Source organism: Bos taurus, chromosome 7 (genome assembly GCF_002263795.3).
Source record: "Bos taurus isolate L1 Dominette 01449 registration number 42190680 breed Hereford chromosome 7, ARS-UCD2.0, whole genome shotgun sequence".
In the NCBI taxonomy this organism is placed as follows: Eukaryota; Metazoa; Chordata; class Mammalia; order Artiodactyla; family Bovidae; genus Bos; species Bos taurus.
Window position 1 is genome coordinate 106,815,713 of NC_037334.1, and position 23,324 is coordinate 106,839,036.

At 39.7% G+C, this 23,324-nt stretch overlaps 1 long non-coding RNA gene across 2 annotated transcripts; it reads right to left on the reverse strand.

The window, feature by feature from the left end:
• Window positions 1-1,299: 1,299 nt before the first annotated feature.
• LOC132345807 (uncharacterized) lies at window positions 1,300-23,245 on the reverse strand. 2 transcript variants are annotated; one of them, XR_009495374.1, is made up of 5 exons: window positions 22,958-23,242; window positions 18,868-18,970; window positions 13,030-13,131; window positions 3,174-3,325; window positions 1,300-2,761 (listed from the first exon to the last, which is right to left on the reverse strand). It is a non-coding gene; the product is annotated as an uncharacterized lncRNA (long non-coding RNA). The 2 variants fall into 2 exon arrangements; XR_009495373.1 differs by lacking the exon at window positions 1,300-2,761 and having other exon boundaries at window positions 3,061-3,325; window positions 22,958-23,245.
• Between the last annotated feature and the right edge of the window lie 79 nt (window positions 23,246-23,324).

Below are 23,324 nucleotides of genomic sequence, written 5' to 3' on the forward strand. Positions count from 1 at the left end.
TTGGGAGAACTGCTTGGCAGTATCTGCTAAGTCTAAATACATAACTATTGTACAAGTCAGCAATTCTAGTCCTAGATGTATACTCAAGAGAAATGAGTTTATATGTATACCAAAACATATGTAAAAAATATTAACAATAACCTTATATATAATAGCTTCAAGTTGGAAATAATCAGGATATCCATCAGTGGGAAAATGGATAAAGAAAGTGTAGTATATTTACATGGTGGAATAGCAAACATTCTTTTTTTTTAAGTTTTAAAAAAGAATAAACTACTACTGTGTACAACAACATGGATAAATCTGCCAGGCAGTATTTTAGTGAAAGGCAGGTGTAAAAACATATATACTACGTAATTCAATTTACATGAGGTTTAAGTACAGGCCACACATACATTTATGGCGTTGAAGTTACAATAGTGATCACCTCTCTGGGGGTCTTATTTGCAATGCTATGATGTTATCTTGGCCATCTGTTGGTTACTTGAGTTCTTACATGTGTAAAAATTCATCACGTATATTTACTATCAATGCACATTACTGAATATACACTATTCTCAAGGAACACTTTTAAAAGGCTAAAAACAAGGTCAGCTAGGATCACAACATATGTGAAGAAACCTTTAAAATAGAACCTTGGGCTTCCCTTGTGGCTCAGTTGGTCAAGAATCTGCCTGCAATATGGGAGACCTGGGTTTGATCCCTGGGTTGGGAAGATCCCCTGGAGAAGGGAATCTCCACTCCAGTATTCTGGCCTGGAGAATTCCATGGACTGTATAGTCTGTGGGGTCCCAAAGAGTGGGACATGACTGAGAGATTAAAAAAAAAAAAATGAAACAAAGCTATCATTTTTTCCAGAAAGTCAATGGGATTTACATACATTCATGAAATAGAAAGCAGAGGAGTTAAAACCATAAAACAAAAAACAGAAAAAAAGAAATAGGTTTCTTTGGTCGGGGGTGGGGGTGGGGGGGGGTGGGGAGGGGATAAAATGTAAAAATTCCATAGAAAATAAAGTGGAAGAAATTATCTAGAAAGCAGAATAAAATGTTGGGAGATAGTCAATAGAAGTTACCAGGTTTTTAAACAATTTAGTTACTCCAGACAAAAATGCTCATCTCAGGACGTGGCCTTCATGATTTCAGTCTGACCTTGGGACATCCTGGAAATATTTTCCTGCAACAAGCTGCCCGGTGACTTCAACAGAGTATGTTTGATTTTTTGTGAAATTATATTAACTCGGCGTGCTCACAACTATTTCCTCAGCTGTGATTGGCAAATACAACATTTCGAAGACAATTGACGAAGCAGATTCATTAATCTTTATTTCAGTTTGTTCGGGAGAGGAAACATTTCAAAACAATAGGTCTATATGAGAGGGGGAAAATAACAAATATTGTCCCAACAGCAACAAAATAATAAGAGAGGTGGGAATAGTTGAACACTGACCTTTTGCTATATTCCAGTTATCAGTCAACCCTGTGTATTTATCCATGTGAAACCAGTGTATGTTATCATTTCAAAATCATTTCTGCTTTTCTCTTCTCTTAAATAATGTACATTCTAGAAAATTTGGATAATACAGTGAAAACACAGAAAAATCAACGAGGATCCTTCTGCATACAGATAATCACTATTGATTGAGACTTAGTTTAAAATCCTTGTTGTCTTTCTTCTCTCTTACTATACATACATATATATAAATATATTGATATATCTCAATATATATATCTATATTGATATATCTTTATATATAAAGATAAAACTTTATCATACAAACAAGATAAAATCAAGCTTTATCATACAAACAAGACTGGACTATTTGTAAATATATAATAATATACAATATGAAATTATAATACATTTTTGGCGCCAAAATCAAGGGGGATAAAATCAAGCTTTATCGTGCAAGCAAGACTGAACTATGTGTAAACGAAATAATACATTCTGGCGCCGCGGCAGCACACTGAGCGCCATAGCTCCAGCGGAGGGGCAAGCAAGGGCCTGCGGGCACCTGGCAGCTCCGTACCTCGCAGAGCAAAAATAAACACGGGCTAAGAAGCCCGGGGGCAAAATGCCATCATATGCATTCTTTGTGCAAACTGGCCGGGAGGAGCACAAGAGAAGCATCCAGATGCTTCAGTCAGCGTCCCGGAGTCTTCTGAGAAGTGCTCAGGGGGTGGAAGACAACGTCTGCTAAAGAGAAGGGAAAATTCGAAGACGTGGCAAAGGCAGCCCAGGCCGGTTACAAGAGAAAAGAAAATGTATACCCTGCTAAAGGGGGAGCGGAAAAGAAGTTCAGGATCCCGGTGCACCCAAGAGGCCTCCTTCAGCCTTTTTTTTTTGGTTCTGAGCATCATCCAAAAAGCAAAGGAGAACATCTTTGCAACGCCATTGGTGGCGTTGCAAAGAAATGGGGAGAAATGTGGAATAACACTGCTGCAGATGGAAGGGCTGATGCTGAAGCTGAAGCTCCAACACCTTGGCCACCTGATGCCAAGAGCGGACTCGTTGGAAAAGACCCTGATGCTGGGAAAGACTGAAGGCAGGAGGAGAAGGGGACGGCAGAGGATGAGATGGTTGGATGGCATCACCGACTCGATGGACATGAGTTTGAGTAGACTCCGGGAGTTGGTGATGGACAGGGAGGCCTGGCGTGCTGCAGTTCATGGGGTCGCAGGGAGTCAGACACGACTGAGCGACTGAACTGATGCTGATACTGACAGATGACAAGCAGCCTTATGAGAAAAAGGCTGCAAACCTGAAGGAAAAGTCGAAAAGGATATTGCTGCCTACGGAGCTAAAGGGAAACCGGACACAGCAAAAAAATAAATAAAAGGAGGGGCGGGAGGAGGGGAGTGGAGGAGAGTCCTCAGGGCTGAAAAAAGTTGGGGAGAGGAGGAAGAGGAGGACCAGGGGGAGGACCACGGGGAGGAAGAAGATGAAGAGGAAGAAGATGGTGAATAAGTTGGTGCTCGTGCAATTGCTTTTTTTCATTGTCTATAAAACATTTAACCCCCCATAATCAACTCACTCCTTTTAAAGAAAAAAACTGAAATGTAAGGCTGTGCTAAGATTTGTTTTTAAACTGTACAGTGTCTTTTTTTGTATAGTTAACACACTACCAAGTGTGTCTTGAGATAGCCCTGTCCTTGCCGTATTTTCCATAGCACCTTGCCTGGAAAGTGTACATGGAGCTTTAGAGCTCGTTCCTGGTGGTGTGCAGTACGAATTAGTTACATATGGGGACCGTAGTTTTTTCATCTTCAGTTGTCTCTGATGAAGCTTATATGAATAATTTTTCTTCTGTTAATTGAATACCATTCTGTAATTGAAAAAAAGAAAAAAGTTGCAGCTGTTTTGCTGACATTCTGAATGCTTATAATTAAATACTATTTTTATTAAAAAATAATACTGTGGACATTTTCCTAAGTATACAATCACCTTTAATTAATAATATTTCACAATATGATGGTCCATGATTTATGTACCATTATCATGTTGTCATTTAGTTTGTTTCAGTTTTAAAATATTACAAGTGATACAAATCATAACAATGATATAAAATATTTGTACATGTTAAAGGAATCTAATTCTTATTGCCAAAATGCCTTGAGAAATGTTACCTAAATTTACACTTATACCAGACACAGCAGAAAGTGCCAGGTTCACTGAGCTTGAGCCAAATCCAGAAATTTTCATTTTTATAAAATCCTCAACATTAAAATAGAAAAAAAAAGGTAACATTGCTTTTTAAATCTGAATGTCTATGTTTCTAATATTATTGAACATCTCTTCATATGATTGCTGGCATTCTAATTTCCTTTTTTTCCCCAAGTTTTGATTGATTTGATTTTTCTTCTTTTTTCTTATTAAAGTGTAAGAGCCATCATGCTGTTGCTGCTGCTTAGTCACTAAGTTGTGTCCGACTCTTTGTGACCCCGAAGACTGTAGCCCGCCAGGCTCCTCAGTTCTTGGGATTCCCCAGGCAAGAAACCTGGAATGGGTCACCATTTCCTTCTCCAGGGGATCTTCCCAACCCAGGGTTCCAACCTGTGTCTCCTGCTTGGCAGGTGGATTCTTTGCCACTGAGGCACCTGGAAAGCTCTAAGAGCTTTAATAAGTCAAGGCTAAGACCAATAATTTTCAAATGCTTTTTTTCTCTTTTGCTGTTGTTTTTGTTTGGCAAATTATGCACATCTGTATGAAGGAACATGTATGATGGGACGGTAAGTAGAAGAACAAGGGTCAGAGGAGTCAACAGTTCATGCTGCCTTAAGCGTGGACATCGTCAAAGACGGCAGCAGTAAGTCCAGAAGGAAAAGAAGGTCAGAAGCAAGCAGTTGTCATGGATAAGATGTACTTTCAGGAGTTTTCCATGTTATTTTTATTACATTAGTGGAGGATTAGTGGGATAAAGGTTCTCTCAAAATCTTCTGGAAGCCAAATCTTTAGATATGATAGAAATCTTTCTTTTGCAGAATGAGCAAGTCTTTTGGCTAGACGTAGGCAAAAGCTTTTGCTCAATATGGTGTAATAACTCCAGTAGGCCCACAGCAGCCAAACTAAGTCTGTCTCAAAGTATCTTATTACAATAAAATCAAATTTAACCTCCTCAACCCAAGACACAAATCACTCACTTTTCTTTCAAACAATTTGTTAATATATTATCATAAATGCTACCTGTCACAAGACTGATAGTTGTCAGTAGCTCAAAAATATGAATAAAATTGAAAATGAATCTGAATGTGGGAACTATAACAGCATTTCAGAGAGAGGTGATGATAATAAGAGGTTGTGGCAGACACGAAAAATTCTCAGGAACAGGGAAATCAAGAAAACGTTCTTCAAATTGAATAAGCTCCCAAATCAGTCTCAGCAGACTTATATTCCCACCAAACCTAGCAGTCAATAAACACTTATCGGCCCCTGGTAGTCTGTAGCGATGGAAAATTGCGTTTACCGTGTGAATTTTTATATTGCAAAGTTTGTATCAAGTTGCAGAGCGTAATTTCAAAATGACACAATCTGAGTTTATATTTCTTTCCAAATGATACTTGAGACTTTTGTTACCATTTCTCCAACAATATAAAAAACAGTCTCACCTGAATTTTAAGGTGCAGTTTTAACCCCTAACTAAGATCAATAAACACAATGTCTTTTAAAAGATCCAAGTCAATGTATTTCAGATAAAAGAAGTTTCATTATATCTCTTTCACATTTTCTGGTTTGAAAAACAGTATTGCATGCAATTGTTCTGAAGGATCTCAAGGGTGTTAGGCTGAGTATAAAAAAAGTCAGTCTCAAAAGTTATATACTTTATGATTCTATTTATGCAGCATCCTTGAACTGACAAACCATGGGCTTGGAGAAGAGATTAGGGGTTGTTGCGGGATGGGGGGCGGTGGGTGTGGCTAACAAAGGGACAGCAGAAGGGAGTTTCTTTGCACCATATCTTGATTGTGGCAGAAGTTACAGAAATCCATACACGGGACAAAACTGCAAGAACTATACACACTCACAGAGCAATAAGTACACGTAAAACCCGGTGAGACCGAACACAATCTGCAGCTGCTGAACTAACATACTCAGGTCAGTGTCTTGCTGTTGCTATTGGGCCACAGCTGTGTCACATGTCGCCTTTGGAGGAGACTGGATGAAGGGCTCACAGAACTCTGTGCATGGAGTTTGCAACTGTCAGTGAGTTTAACTGTTTAAAAAGTGTTTTCAAAACCATGTTTTCCGCTCATCCTCGTGCTTAACCTTATATAGACGATTGTCAGAGAGGAAGCGAATTAGAACTCTTAGCAGCCAAACTACATATCACAAAAATCCATGCACTAACAGTAATTCATTCTACTCATTGGCGAGTACCTCAGGTTCTCATTCAGTGCCTAATTGCTCTTGCTTTAAACACATTTCTGAGACAGTCGGTAGTTTGTCTTTCACAACTAGAGCACATACAATCAGTCAGCAGTCATCTATTCATTAATTTATGTTTATTCATTATTTTGCTGATTATGCCATGTAATGTGATAAGCATGATGTCCTGATGAATGACAATTTTTGCCCCCAAGAAACTTATGACTTAGATTGGTGATTTCTACACAGAGGGGTAGAGATAAATGAAGAAATATGTATCAGAAAGTTACAAGCTTTCAAAATACATACTACCCCATCCCCCAAACTCTTAAACATCCCTTAGGAAGACATCCTTCCGCCTCCTAGAATAGAGGGATGATGACAAAGGGGAAGCGGGGAGAAGTGAAAATAGATGGGACCAGATCAGGAAATACCTTATAAGTGGGAGCTTTGGAAGGTATCCATATTGCAAGGGGGCACTATTGAAGGGTTTAGGCAAGGGGTGAGGCAAATAATCAAATTTATAGTATTTTTCAAGATTTCACAAACTTCAGTATGCAAGTCTGGAGGGTTGATGACTAAAGAGATGTTGCAATAATTTTTATATGACTACTTAATGGCTGTGGGGATGAAGATAAGCAGACACATTTTTTAACTCATTAGGAGGAATATTTGACAGGACTTGGTGAGCAGCTATTCCTCATATCCATAGAGATGGAAGTAGCCAAAGATGACCTATAAACAAAGCTGACTGCCTAAGAATTGATGCTTTTGAACTCTGATGTTGGAGAAGATTCTTGAGGGTCCCTTGGACTGCAAGGAGATCCAACCAGTCCATCCTAAAGGAGATCAGTCCTGAATATTCATTGGAAGGACTGATGCTGAGGCTGAAACTCCAATACTTTGGCCACCTGATGCAAAGAACTGACTCCTTAGAAAAGACCCTGATGCTGGGAAAGATTAAAGGTGGGAGGAGAAGGGGATGACAGAGGGTGAGATGGTTGGATGGCATCACCAACTCAATGAACATGAGTTTGGGTAAACTCTAGGACTTGGTGATGGACAGGGAAGCCTGGTGTGCTGCAGTCCATGGGGTCGCAAAGAGTAGGACACGACTGAGCAACTGAACTGAACTGAACTGAAAGATGACCCATTGCAGGGTGGAGAGGTTAATGACTGGAAGAGACATAGGAGGACTTCTAGGCTTCTGGTAATGTTTTGTTTCCTGACTTGGGGGCTAGTTAAATTGATATAATTGAGCTTCCCAGGTGGCACAGTGGTAAAAGACCCGCATGCCAATGCAGGAGATGTAAGAGGTGCAAGTTCTATCTCTGGGTCAGAAAGATCTCTTGGAGCAGGAAACAGCAACCTGCTCCAGAATTCTTGTCTGAAAAATTCCATGTATAGGAGCCTTGTAGGCTACAGTCCATGGGGTCACAAAAAGACAGACATGACCAAGCAACTGAGCATACAGATACACAAAATTGATATATTTACTCTGTGAAAATTCATTCAGCTTGTGCAGTTATGATCTGTGCATTTTGTTTCTGTGTGTGATAAACTATGATCAAGATTTTTACATAAATTATGACATCTTAGCAAAAATGCACTGAAATGTATATGATTTGCATGTTAATGAAATATATTCAATTGAGCATCACATAGGAAGAAAAAAAGATAAATTTAAAAAATGTCCTTGTTGTAGTATTGTCTTTAAAAGCAAATATATATTTGCAAATGAAAGAAATAATTAGGCTTTGGGGCTGTCAACTGTCACATTCAACAGGCTGAAAAAAATTGGCAGCTTTTAAAGTACGTATTTCGTATTAGACCTACAAAGACTGACAAAAGTTTTCTTACTGACCTTTGCTAAAGATGAACATGGCTTCCTTTAACATCATCTAGAGACAATTCTAGAGAAGGCAATGGCAACCCACTCCAGTACTCTTGCCTGGAGAATCCCATGGACAGAGGAGCCTGGTGGGCTGCAGTCCGTGGGGTCAATAAGACTCGGACACGACTGAGCGACTCCACTTTCACTTTTCACTTTCATGCATTGGAGAAGGAAATGGCAACCCACTCCAGTGTTCTTGCCTGGAGAATGCCAGGGACGGCGGAGCCTGGTGGGCTGCCGTCTATGGGGTCGCACAGAGTCAGACACGACTGAAGCGACTTAGCAGCAGAGACAATTCTAGATTTACCTATAAAATTAGGTACAGGGACTTTGTGTTTCTCATTAATGTAAGGAGCTTAGAAGATGCCGTTTGATCCTAACATCAAGTATAAAGGTGAACAAAACTGAAAAATTAAAACTCTTCCTAGATCTGCCAGAGAAATGAGGTCATAGGTAAACCCCTGCCCCCAAAATGGAGACAGGCAAGTTCAGAGACTCCCAACTTGCTGAAGGCGGAACTTCGGAAGAACCAGCGCCAGGGTTAGAAAACCTAATTGAAGAATTGCTGGAGGCTCAGTGTGGACAAGTCTGGGCCCAGTCATAGAAGGTACAATATTTTCATTGGTTGTACCTACCAGGTCTTCATATCGACTATTAGAGAAAAATCTCTCCTTGTGCTTCTGTCAAGGGGAGAGGAAAAGAAACCATTTTGAAATACAGCAGAACATTCTGTTTTTCTTAATATGGCCTTGCCCTAATAGAAACTATTTTACCTGAGCCACTGTTATCAGAGCATAGCCTACCTGGGGGAAGTGACATAGCTAAGTGCAGCCCCCTGTACCCATTCAGATTCATCAAAGAAAGGAAGAGAGGGAGGCAGGGAGGGAGAGAGAGGTGCATTGGTGAAGCACACAGTCCAGAAACACAGGCTCACCAAAGGCTAAGATCTAATCGTAAAACTAGGAAATGCTTTCCTCCACCCTTGCCTTGCCACTACATTATTAAAGGCTTAATTACTGCAGTTCTGCTTCCCAGTACATCTTGGACAATATTCAACAAAAACATTATAAGGCATACTAAAAGACAAAAAAAATCAATTGGAAGAAACTGAACAAGTGTTAGAACCAGAGTCAGATATGGTGAGAATGTTAGAATTATCAGACAGGAATTTTTTTTTTTACAATTATGATTAATATGCTAAGGGATTTAATGGAAAGAGTAGACAACATGTAAGAACAGATAGATAATGTGATCAAAGAGAAATTCTAAGAAAGAATTCTTTAAATGCTAGAGATTAAAACTACTACAACACAAATTAAGAATGCTTTTGATCGGCTCATTAGTAGGCTAGATGTGGCTGAGGAAAGAATCTCTGAGCTTGATGATATGACAATAGAAACTTCTAACACTGAAAATCAAACAGAAAAAAAACACTCAATTACAATAAAACATCCAAGGATTCTAGGAAAACTACAAAGTGTACGATACATGCATGAGATTATCAGAAGGAGAAGAAAAAGAAAGGGGAAGAAGATGTGACTAAGACACCAAACCACAAACCCAGGAAATTCAGAGAATACTAAGAAAGATAAATACTAAAAACCCTACATCTGTGCATGTCATGCTGAAGCTTCAGAAAATTAAAGATGAAGAAAAAAATCTTGAAAGAAGCCAGAAGGAGGAATATGCCTAGTTGATAGAGGAGCAAGTATAATTACATCCAACTTCTCAAAAATCATGAAGGCGAGAAGAATATTTAAGTAAAATATTTAAGGTTGAGAGAAAAAAATCCACCACCACAGAATTCCATACCCTGCTAAATTATCTTTCAAACTGAATAAGAAATAAAGACTTTCTCTGACAAACAAAAGTGAAAGAAAAATTTTGCCAGTAGACCTGCCTTATAAGAAATGTTAAAAGAAGCTCTTTTAAAGTTTTAGAATTTTTCTTCTAAAAGAACAAAAATTATATAAGTCAGAAATTTGGATCTACATAAAGAAAGAAAGAATAAGTGAAACGAAAATAAAAAAATTCTCATTCTTAATTCATCTAATAGATAATAGTTTATTCAAAATAATAATAACAATAATGTATTTAGATATACATAATAATACATAATTATATATAACCATATGTAATCCATAATTATATTTGTGTACATATATGACTCTGTATCGGAGAAGGCAATGGCACCCCACTCCAGTATTCTTGCCTGGAAAATCCCATGGACAGAGGAGCCTGGTGGACTGCAGTCCATGGGGTTGCTAAGAGTTGGATATGACTGAGTGACTTCACTTTCACTTTTCACTTTCATGTATTGGGGAAGGAAATGGCAACCCACTCCAGTGTTCTTGCCTGGAGAATCCCAGGGATGGGGGAGCCTGGTGGGCTGCCGTTTATGGGGTCACACAGAGTCAGACATGACTGAAGCGACTTGGCAGCAGCAGCAGCATGACTCTGTATACTTATGTAAATATGAAAAGAATGACAGCAATGAAGCAAGGGACAGGAGACAATGGGCAAGGAGATATTAGGAACATTTTTTATTATAAAGCACACACACTATGCAGGGAGTAGTATAGTGTTATTTGAAAGTATATTTGGATTAGTTTTAAGTATGTATTGTGAATTCTAGGATAACCACTGGATAAAGCTTTTAAAATGTATAACTCATATGCTAAGAATGGAGAGAAATGGAATTAAAGTGCTCAATTAAAACCACAAAAGGCAAGAAAAGCCTGGAAAACAATAACAGGAACAAAGAACAAAGGCAACAAAAAGAAAGTAAGAAAAATAGTAGATATGGATCTACCTTATCAATAATTGAACATCAATAGTCTAAATACACCAACTAAAAGACTGTCAAGATGGATCAAAAAACATTTCTCAGAAAATCCGCTTTCAGTATAAAGGCATGTACATATCAAAACTAAACGAATGGAGAAAGATCAAAAGAAAGTGGGAGTATGTTTCAAATTTCAGATAGAACCGATATCAAACAAGAAAAGTTACTGGGGATCAAAAGGGACACTGCAAAATAATACTTCAAAGAAGACAGAGCAATTCTAATGTATATATACCGAGTAACAAAGCTTTAAAATACCTGAGGCAAAACTGAAAGATCCACAAGGAGACAGATGAATCCGCTATTATAGCTGGAGACTGTGATACACTTTTGTCAGAAATAGATCCAACAGGCAGAAAATCAGTAAGGATAAAACTGGACTCAACAGCATTGTTGACAGCTGTAGACTAATGCATCCAATTACTAATGTTGCACACTCTTCTCAAGCTCACATGAAACATCCGCCAGAATACAGCACATCCTGGGCCATGAAGCACACCTGTGTGCTGTGCTCAGTCGCTCAGTCGTGTCCGACTCTGTGTGACCCCGTGCGCTGTAGTGCACCAGGCTCCTCTGTCCACGGGATTCTCCAGGCAAGAATACTGGAGTGGGGTGCCACGCCCTTCTCCAGGGGATCTTCCCGATCCAGGGATCGAACCCAGGTCTCCCACATTGCCGGCGGATTCTTTACCATCTGAGCCACTAGGGAAGCCGAAGAACACACGTGAACACATTTAAAGAACAGAATCATAAACTCTCTTCTCTCAACTACAACGGAATCAAACTAGAAATCATTAACCAAAGGCTAACTGGAAAATCCCAAAGTATTTGGAGATTAAGCAACATACACCTAAATAATATCCAGCTCAAAGAAGAAGCCTCAAGATAAGTTAAAAAATATTTTGAATGAAATGAAAACACAACCCATCAGTATCTATGGGATGCAGCAAAAGCAGTGCTAAAAAAATATCTATAGCGTTAAAGGCAGGTATTAGAAAACTAGAAAGATTTATAACCTATAATCTAAGCTTCAATCTTAGGGGACTACAAAACAAAGATAAATAATCCAGAGTAAGCAGAACAAAATAAATAATAAAAATTAGAGCAATAATGAAATTGAAAACAGGAAATCAATAGATAAAATCACTAAAACCAAAAGCTAGTTCTTTAGAAGAGATAAGCAAAAATTAGTAAGCCTCTACTACTCATGCTAACTAAAAAAAAAAAAAAACAGGGAGAGAGAGAGAGAAGACACGACTGATACCAGATGATGTTAGAAGTGAAAGTGGGAACACCATTATGGATCACATGAACATTAAAAGGAAGATAAAGAAATCCTAGGAACAACTCTACCCTACAAACTTGATAACCTTCATGAAACGATCCCCTTGTTTGAAATATACAATCTGCCAAAGCCTACACAAGGATAAATAGACAATCTCAATAGGCCTATATCTATTAAAGAAATTGAATCAATAATTAATCTTCCAAAATAGAAATCATCAAAACTGGATGAATTTACTGATGAGTTATATCAGATAGTTGGGCTTCCCTGGTAGCTCAGCTGGTAAAGAATCCGCCTGCAATACAAGAAACCCTGATTAGATTCCTGGGTCAGGAAGATCCACTGCAGAATGGATTAAGCTACCCACTCCAGTATTCTTGGGCTTCCCTGGTGGCTCAGACAGTAAAGAATCCCCTGCAATGTGGGAGACCTGGGTTCAATTGCTGGGTCTGGAAGATACCCTGGAGAAGGGAATGGCTACCCACTCTAGCATTCTGGCCTGGAGAACTCCAGTGGACAGAGGAGCTTAGCAGGCTACAGTCCATGTGGTCGCTAAGAGTCACACATAACTGAGTGACTTTCACTTACACCAGATATTTAAGGAAGAATGTACGCTACTTCTCTACAATTTCTTCCAGAAAATAAAAGCAGAAAAAATACTTCCTAACTCTTTTGAGAGACCAGCATTAGCCTGATAAAATCAGCCAAAGACATTATAAGAAAGCTATAGATCAATATCTTTCATGCATATAGATGCAAAAATCCTCAACAAAACATTAGCAAATCAAATCCAACAATGTATTTTAAAAAATTATACACCATGATGAAGTGGGATTTATACCAGGATGCAAGGTTGGTCAATATTTGAAAATCAATTGAGGTAATCCATCAAATCCACAGGCTAAAGAAAGAAAGTCACATGATCATATTAATTGATGCAGAAAAAGCATTTGTCAAAATCCAACACATACAAATGACAAAATTTTTGGTAAATTAGGAACGGAGGGGACCTTCTTCAACTTGGTAGAGAATATCTACAAAAAACCCCTACAGCTAACATTATACTTAATGGTGAGAAACTGAGAGCCTTTTGACTAAGATCAGGAACAATTCAAATTAAAACAAGGAGATAGTACTACCTACCCATCAGAATGGCCAGAGTCTGGAACACAGACAACATCAAGGATGTGAAGCAATAGGAACTCTTATCCATTGCTGGTGGGAATGCAGAATAGTTCAGGCACTCTGGAAGACAATTTGGGGGTTTCTTAGAAAACTAAACTTATTTCACCATAATATCTCCTTTGCTAAGGAAGGCAATTGGTCTCCTTAGTGTTTACCCATGGAGAAGGAAATGGCAACCCACTCCAGTGATCTTGCCTGGAGAATCCCAGGGACGGGGGAGCCTGGTGGGCTGCGGTCTATGCGGTCACACAGAGTCGGACACGACTGAAGCGACTTAGCAGTAGTAGCGTTTACCCAAATGAACTGAAACCTTATATTCACACAAAAACCTGCACATGGACATTTGCAGCAGCTTTATTTAAAATTATCAAAACCTAGAAGCATCCATGATGCCCTTCAGGAGGTGAATGGATAAACAAACACTGGTCCACCCAGATGACCAACTATCATTCTGCACTAAATGAAATGGGCTATCACGCCGTAAAAAGACATGGAGGAAGCGTAAAAGTCTATTACTGTGCAAAGGAAACCAATCTGAAAAGGTTACATACTGTATGATGCCAATTATACGACTGACATTCTGGAAAAGGCAAAACTTTCCTGGAAGTAAAGAGACCGAAAGATCGGTGGTTATAGAGGTTAGGAAGGAAGCAGGAATGAATAGGGCAAGCGTAGAGCCATTTTTAGGACAGTGAAACGTCTCTGCGTGGTACCATAATGAACGCTTGTCCTTATACATTTGTCCAAACCCATAAAACATACAACTCCAAGAGTGAATCCTAGTGTAAGTTATGGACCTCGGGTGATAATGACGTGTTGATGTAGCTTACCAGTTGTAACAAACGTTCCAGTCTGGGACAGGATGTTGACCGTATCTGGGGAGGTTGTGATTCACAGGAGCAAGGGCCCAGTTGGAACCCTATCTGATGCTCAAGTTTGCTGTGAACACAAAGTTGCTCTAAAAGGTAAAGGCTGCTAATTTTTAAAAAAGTAGGTTCATAAGACTTATGCCCATTTTCTCACACGTATTTAGAATTTCCTTCCACAGGGAACTGTGAAGACTAGAGACGACTTTACTCAATTGCTTTTAGAATCATTGACACCACTTAGGGCTCTTATTTTTTGAGCCTTGAGGCAAGGCTTCTTTTCATGGCAGAAATAAAGAAAAATTCTCCTTTTCTCATACTACTTGAGAGTATACTATAAAAGACCTCCATTTCATATTTTTATCTAATTCTTTATGATTTTTAGAATTTTATAGAGAAAAATATTTCATTAGCTCTCTTAAAAATAGCTTGTTGGTGTTTCTGCTGAGGCTCTACAGATATGCTAATAATTTCTTTATTAAGCTCTTATTTAGGTTAGCATGAATATGAACACATATGTAATTTCACTTTAACTCTAATACATATCATGTTTAGATTGGTTATAATTGAAAAAATGGTTTTCAATGTGACTTTTTTTATTACAGAGGAAGTCATTTACATAGAAGAAGAATGGAGCCAAATATAGACTATTGGGTATATTTTCTGATTATTTTCAGGTGTTAATGTTGATGAAGAACTAGGCAATTTTTTAAAAAAGCATTCATCCCTGAGCAGATATTTTGCTGTCATCTAGTCTGTGCCATATTCATGTTTCATTCAGAGATCATTTCATATAATGAAATAATTATTTACTTTGGGAGATTATTGATGTTATGAACAAAAGATAATGGATTAGTCACTATGTGTGACTATAACTTTTTAAAAATGTTACCAATAATATTTGGACGATGAACTCCAATGAAGAATGAAGGGAAATCAATTCTCAAGACTTGGGGAGTCCTGAGAACCAGTGGGGAACATATTTAAAAAGACTTCCAGGGTCTTGAAGGCAGAAAGTTTCTATAGACGCACTGAGAATTTTTTCACATATGATTTTTTTTCTTTAAGTAACTCCCCAAATATTTATAGAAATGGCCATCTGATGTTTTAAGACTTCATTCTCTCCTGGAGAGTATTTCCTTCCTACCAAATTTACTGACCTTACTTCCAATTACTTCCAACCTCATTCTTCTCTGATTTTACTTAATCATCTACTCTCTGAAGAATTCCTATAAATGGCCCTAAATAGCTATGTTTTACTTTTTTCCATGATTTCCAGGTACTCTTCTATGCATTATTCTCTTTTCTGACTCTGTAGGGATAATGAGCTCCATGCTTTGCCTCACCTGCTCGGGCCTCTTGAGAGATGTCTAAACGTCACCATGGTGATAGGGTACCATGCAAGGCCCTCCTGGGACAGGGATAGGGCTCGAGAGCTGGGGCCTATGTCTGGGAGAGTGACTTTAAGTTCTCTTAGTTGGGAGAGAATAAGAGGTCGACAGAGGTACATAAAGCTATATTCTGATGCTCACAGGCCTTGGAAATCCAATTCACTATTTCAAGGAACTACATCTTGATTTAGCAACTTCTCTCTCTTTGCAAATGCAAAGATATTAGATCTCTGTTGTTCAGAGAGGTCCCCACAAATGCTGAACATCAGGGGAAACCTGCTTCCTTTCAGCTCAGTTCAGTTCAGTCGCTCAGTCTTGTCTGACTCTTTGCGACCCCATAAATCGCAGCATACCAGGCTTCCCTGCCCATCACCAACTTCTGGAGTTTACCCAAACTCACGTCCATTGAATCGGTGATGCCATCCAGCCATTTCATCCTTTGTTGTCCCCTTCTCCTCCTGCCCCCAATCCCTCCCAGCATCAGAGTCTTTTCCAATGAGTCAACTCTTTGCATGAGGTGGTCAAAGTACTGGAGTTTCAGCATTAGCATCAGTCCTTCCAATGAACACCCAGGACTGATCTCCTTTAGGATGGACCGGTTGGATCTCCTTGCAGTCCAAGGGACTCTCAAGAGTCTTCTCCAACACCACAGTTCAAAAGCATCAATTCTTCAGCACTCAGCTTCTTCACAGTCCAACTCTCACATCCATACATGACTACTGGAAAAACCATAGCCTTGACTAGATGGACCTTTGTTGGCAAAGTAATGCCTCTGCTTTTGAATATGCTATCTAGGTTGGTCATAACTTTCCCACCAAGGAGTAAGTGTCTTTTAATTGAGGCAATAATTAATGATGCAGTAACCACTTCACAGCTGTGGGCTGCCATGTAGCCAAAAAAAAAAAAAAACCCTCAATATCTTCAATACAGATTTCAATCTAGGTTTTTCATCAGAAACTTTCAGAAAGCAAAATTCTAAGCCATGTCTTTTCTAAAATGTCAAAGCCATCCCAGTAACGTTCTCAAATGGCCACAGAAGTTCACAGCAGAAGGGGGAATTAAGGATCACGTATTGATCAAAGCCGAAAAAAAAAAAAGAGAGAGAGAGAGAATCACTGACTCAAAAGGCCAAGGTTAAAGAAAGATTTGAAGTTACAAAATGTATTCGAGTTTCAAAATGCAGGAAGTAAAGAAATAAGAGACCAAGTAGGTAGTATTTTGTAATGCTGATTTCAAAGGTTTGGTGTGAGAGCTGAAATGCACACCCCTCTATGTAAGAGAAACATTATAACCCAGCATCCTACAGAGTCTCCTCCTCCTTAATTGGTTCCAGGCGCCTCACTCTCCAGCTGGACCCTCAGTGGTTGTCGAGCGTGGTGCTGGGTACCACAAAGTTCCCTGCCCCTGGAACACGCCCTCCACAAGTATTTAGGCATCAGGGGTATTGAAGGATGACGACTGGGTTGGAACGCAGTTTCCCTGAGTGCTAGAGCGGTGGTTCTCAAACTGGGGAGCGCACTACCCAGAGGACTTGTTAAAACAGAGTTTGCTGGACCCACCTCTGGAGTCTTTGACTCCGTAGGTCTAGGATGGGAATGAAGAGCCTGCTAACAAGTTCCCTGGTGCTCATCTGGGGAGCACAGCTCGAGGGCCACTGTTCTAGAATAGTGGTTTCAACCATGGTTGCACATGACAACCACCTGGGGAGTTTTTGTTTTGTTTTGAAGTTCTTGATGCCCAGATTATTAACCAGACCAGTAATGTCAGAATCTATGGGGGTTGTGACTGCTGCTGCTGCTGCTGCTAAGTCGCTTCAGTCATGTCCAACTCTGTGTGATCCCATAGATGGCAGCCCACCAGGCTCCTCCATCCCTGGGATTCTCCAGGCAAGAACACTGGAGTGGGTTGCCATTTCCTTCTCCAGTGCATGAAAGTGAAAAGTGAAAGTGAAGTCGCTCAGTCGTGTCCAACTCTTAGCGATCCCATGGACCGCAGCCTACCAGGCTCCTCCGTCCATGGGATTTTCCAGGCAAGAGTACTGGAGTGGGGTGCCATTGCCTTTTCCAGGGGTTTGTGACCAGGCTTTGGTATTTTTTAAAGCTCCCTAGTAGATTCCAATGTACAGCTTGAACTGAGAAACACTGTCTGGCCTCACAGTGGTGCTGAGTCCAGGCTGTACGTTAGAGTAACTTGGGATGAAAAGTTAAAGTGAAAGGTGCTCAGTCATGTCCGACTCTTTGTGACCCCATGGACTATACAGTCCATGGAATTCTCCAGGCCAGAGTGCTGGAATGGGTAGCCGTTCCCTTTTCCAGGGGATCTTCCCGACCCAGGGATCAAACGCAGGTCTCCTGCATTGCAGGTAGACTCTTCACCAACTGAGCCACAAGTCCAAGAATACTGGAGTGGGTAGCCTGTCCCTTCTCCAGCAGATCTTCCTGACCCAAGAATCAAACCGGGTTCTCCTGCATTGAAGGTGGATTCTTTACCAACTGAGCTATCAGGGAAGCCCTTGGGATAATGTTTTTAAAAATTAAGCTGTAGTTGACATGCTATAAAAATGACCCTTTCAAAGTGTACAAGTCAATGGTTCTTATTTATTTACAAAGTTGTAAAACCATCATTAGTATCAAATTCTAGAACATTTACATCAACATCTATGGAGATTTTTAAACAAAGTTCTGATACATGGGTCCTACTCTCAGGGATTCTGATTTAACTGGTTTACTAGGTAAAGACATCAGTGTTTATATGAGTTCCTCAAGCAATTCTAATGCCCAGCTGGGGCTGATAACCACAGTTCCAGAGTCTGATCACAGATCCTCCAAGATGGTTTCAGGAGTTAAGACCTTTTCAGAAGCTTTCACTGACCCAGGCAGGGATGTGGTAAGCATTAATACAAAGGAACGAGCACACACTTTCTGTCTAAACTCCTGCTTGTCCAATAAATGTGGTCAGTCACAATAAAGGAAAACCCTCATCTCCGATTTCTGGCTCTCAGAGCAGAGAGCTGGGTGGCCTCTATCAGATGGACCTGGAGGTGACTCTAGCAGTGAGTCTGGCTCCACCGCCTGCAGCATTTCCCTGCAAACTGTAGCTCAGCTTTAGAGATTTCAAGAGCTTCTAAGGCCCAGTGGGCCCCCAGAAGGACTCAGAGCTGCTAGTTACATATTTAAATCTTTGCTTCTGTTGGTCTGCTGCTGTTGCAGTGATGGGCTTTTGTTGATTAAAGCACACAGACGTGGAGTGTGAGCCCTGGCCCTGCAACTGCTATTGCCTGATGTGGGGTAAAAAAACAGTTTCCTCATTTTGTAACAATTCTGCCTCCCAGAGAAATGTTCCATTATTAGGGAAAATAGTGTATTGAGTGCATTCAGCTCTGCAGAATTAATTCAGAGTTTTTACATGTGACCTGAATTCAGTCCCTGGCTCTGGTCCTTTTTGCTGACATAGCTTGGGCAAATGTAAGCCTTCACAGTCTATAAAAGGGGAATCCAACAATAACAATAGCAATAACAAAAATAATAAACCTGACTCACCTTTGATAATACTTTGATCAAATATATACATTTCATGTGTAGTTCACATGAAAATGTTTTATATACTATGGCATCATATAAATGGTTATGCCTTAGGATGTACCTAAATGGATAGACATATGAAAGGAAGAAAGAATGTATAATTTATAAATCAAGATGATTTGTTTTCTCTGTAAACAGTTTGAACTTTAGGACCTTAGGAACAAAAGGATACTCCCTCTACAGATCATTTCAAAGCGCCTATCACCTGACATCTAGGTAATTAAACCTCATTTAAATGATTTAGGGAGAAGAAAATCCTGAGATGGCATCCCATGAGTAGTCTTTTTTTTTTTTCACTTTTCCTGCCTCTATTTTCACATTTTTCAGAGTCTTTGCCTATACAGAATTGAGTGAATTCTCCTCTTCAGTTCATAGCGTTTCACTGGTCCGTATGATGCCCCTTTTAATTCATTCTCCTCCTTCATCTCCACCCTGATCCCATTTCCCAACCTCACTTGTCCCTATACTTGTGTGTGCAATGCGGATTCTTCCAGTCTCCCTTCTGTACGTGTGTGTATATGTGTATCTGGGAAAATGGTGTTTCGTGTGCATGAAATGTTTGACATTTACACAGTTGTTATTGTGCTATAAATTTCAGTTGTTTCACCTAGCAGTACGTTTTCACTTTATTTCATGTGGTAAGAACACTTGCATGAGATCTGCCTTCTTAACATTCAGTGTACGATACAGTGTTGCTGATTAGAGGTGCAGTGTGTTGTGCAGCAGATCTCCAGACGTATTCATCCTGCTTACCTAAAAGTTTATGCCTGTTGATTAACAGCTCCCTACTTCTCTCTTCCTTCAGTCCCTGGAAACCACCATTCTACTCCTTGATTCTATAAACTTGAGATACCTCATATTATTGGAGCCCTGCAGTTCTTGTCTTTCTATGACGGACATTTCACTTAGTGTAACGTCCTCAAGGGTCATCCATGCTGTCACACGTTGCAGAATTTACTCCTTGTTAAGGGCTGGATTGTATGTGTATGCCATTGCGAGACTGGCTGTCCTACTAGATGAGGATCTAATTCATTTGTTTTGACTGCTGTGTATCATTCCATCTTAGGCAAGCGGTCTACTGTACTTACCTATTCCGCTAGAGAGGGATACACACTTCCCCCAGCTCCCACTGCCCGAAATAATGGTGCCCTGCTCCTCCTGTGTCCCCTCACGCATCACTGCACCAGGAGTGGAGGCCCTGAATCACAGCATATACACGTACCTAGTGTCACAAATCTCACCACACTGCAACCCAAAACAATCATACCAGATTCTGCTCCAACTTGGTTTGCCAGAGAGTTCGTATTTCCCCATATTCTTGCTAGCAGCTGAACAGTGCCTTGAACTTTGCCAATATGAATAGTATCAAGGTATATTTCCTGATGGGCTTCCCTGGTGGCTCAGATGGTAAAGACTCTGCCTGCAATGCAGGAGACCGGAGTTCAATCCCTGTGTCAGGAAGGTCCCCTGGAGAAGGGAGTGGCAACCCACTCCAGTATTCTTGCTAGAAAATTCCACGGACAGAGAAGCCTGGTTGGCTACAGTCCATGGGGTTGCAAAGAGTTGGACATGACTGAGCGACTAACACGTCCACTTCCATGCTTCCTGATTGTCTTAACTGACACTTCTCTGATGTGAATGAGATTGGTTATCTCTTTAAATGGTTTTTCATCATTCAGTTTTTAGTGAATTGACTATTCATACCCTTTGCCCATTTTTCTGTTGGGCTTCTGTTTTTCCTTGAAGATCTTTGAGAATCCCTTATATATTCTGGAAGTTAATATTTGCCTGTTATAGACGTTGTGAAGATCTTCCAGTGCGTGAGTTACTTTTTAATATTGTGCATAGTGTTCTTTGCTCAATAGAAACCTTAAATTATTCTGATATAGTCAAATTCCATCCTTACTCTTTTTAGGGATTTTACTTTGAGGGTCTATTTCAAAACACCCTTTTCTGCCCTGAGATCCCAAAGGTTCTCCAGCAGGGTCTGTTTCATAACTTTATTTTTACTTATCATTTGTTCTTTCCCCAGTTACATATTGTTTCAATTATTATAGTTTTAATTAATATCCACAATATTTCTTAATATCTTTTAGGTCAAGCTCTTTATTTGTGCTTCCTTTTTGAAATAGTCTTAGCTGCTTATGGGCTTGTATTGTTCCATTTAATCTTAGAAGCACTTTATCTAGTTCTTCCAAAAATTCTGCTGGAATTTTTATTGAAATTGTATTAAATTTATAGATCAATTTGTAGAAATCTATATCTTTGAATTGTACAGATATCAATCCATTTACATGATGTGACTTTCCATTTATTTAAGTCGTTGCTCCTCTTTTAATAGAATTTTAAAATTTCTCTATAAAGATGTTCATCAGATCAGTTCCTAGATAGTTTTTAGCTTTTGTGTTATTATAAACGATGTTTTATTTTCTACTGTATTTTCTAATTGGTTGCTACTGGTATAAGAGAATGTTATTTATCTTTGCTTAATATTTTATTTTTCAAAGTTGTTGACCTCAAATTCCTTTATTACTTTTCATAGTTTATTAGTTCTCTTGTATTTTTATGTAAATTATTATATAGTCTACAAACAAGGGCAATTCTGTCTTCTCCCTTCCAATTTTATCCCACTTATTTCAATTGATTGTCTGATTGCATTGGCCAAAACCTACAGTACTCTATTGATTAGTAGCATTTGAAGAAATTAGCCATGTCTGCTTCCTGACCCAATCATATTGTGGTTGTGAAACCCACAGGCATACTTTCTTGGTGTAGTTTTTCTGTAAGGCTCTTATCTTTCTGGGGTGAGGGAAAGGAATGGGGCAGAGCCTGGCTAAAAAGGAAATATATGAAAAGTCTTAGATAACACTTATAAGGCCAGGACTCATTATTCCAAAGGCTGGGTAATTATGGTAAAGACACATTTGGAGTTTATACTTCAGTGATGACTATAATACAAAATAAGTCACCTTCCTTTATTTTCTCCCTCTTCTCTCATGCCTTATGCTCTGGAGCCCCTCTGTCTTTAAACACCCCTATACTCTTTCTTGATATGTGTTCACTAGCTTCCGTCTTTTCCTCTTAGAGGTCCTCCTTTCCCACTTTATTATGTAGTTTAAATTTTTTTCCCTGGAGAAAACAACCCTTTCTCTTTGGGAAGAGGAAAATAGACTATCCAAATGGCAAATGGATGCAGAAAGAGGGCTGTGAACATTTTCATTGCTGATTTTTATTCTTTCTGCTTACATGACTTGGCACATTGAGGCAGATCATTGGATCTTCAGGTAGAAATATTTGGAAACTTTAGTTTCTTTGGCTCTCTATCTCTATGCCCTATAAATTCTAACCACAATTTGTTTAATATGACATCTGCTTCCATCACCATTGTGACCTATTTATGCAGTGTAATATGGCTTTATTTATTTATGTAGGCAGCTCCATCACACTGCTGGTTCATTTTGAAATTACAGTTCACTTAGCTTCTAGTGTTACCCAGTTATTTGTATAATCAGCTTTTGGATCTAATTCAAAGATTTTACATTTGTTCCTAAAATTCTATTTTGTCACTCTAGCTTATGAAGATTTTTAGAAATTGATTTCTGTTACCCAACATACTATCTATTGCTCCAATCATCATGTCATCTGTGGAATTTGATAGGAAGGCCATCAGTGTGCTCATCCAAACCTTTGATAAATATGTCAAAAAGGGACAGGGCCAGGGAGGAACCCTGAGGCACACCACCATAAAATTTCCTTCAGGTTGACATGGAATTAGCATTCTTGGACATGACTCTTCAATTATTGATGAAGTCACCTGACTGCACTCGTATCTACCCCATATTTCTGCACATTATACACAAGGCTCTCCTGAGACACTGTCAGATTCCTTGCTGAAATACTCACACACGGTGTGCAAAGCGTTTCCTCGACCTACCGGATTAGTAAACCCATGTATTATTCAGTTCTACTCAGGTTTCAAATGACAGAATTCCAATTCAAGCTAGAATAAGTAAAAGAGATCACTTATCAATTCGCCTAACTTGTATACCACGAAAGCACTAGCTCTCTCTCTCCGTGGCTCTGCCATGCGCAGGGCTGGCTCCGTCCGTTCCTCGTCTCCGCACTCCCGGAATCAAGATGGCTACCGGGAACCGGGGGCTTTCCCCCAGCAGTTCCTGTAACGTCCCGGAAGTGCCTCTCAGCGTCTCTGACAGGAGCATGAGCCCATCTCGAAGACAAACCCGAAGAGATGGAAAGACCTGAGGAGCCAGCCTGGGTCACACGCCTACTCTTGAAGCTGGAGCTGGACTCTGCTTCACCCAAATTACAGAACCTGAGCAAATGTCAAAGATAACAGTGCTATCAGCTCTGAGAAAATCGAGCAGAGTGGGATGTGGGGGGTGGGAGGGGGGCGT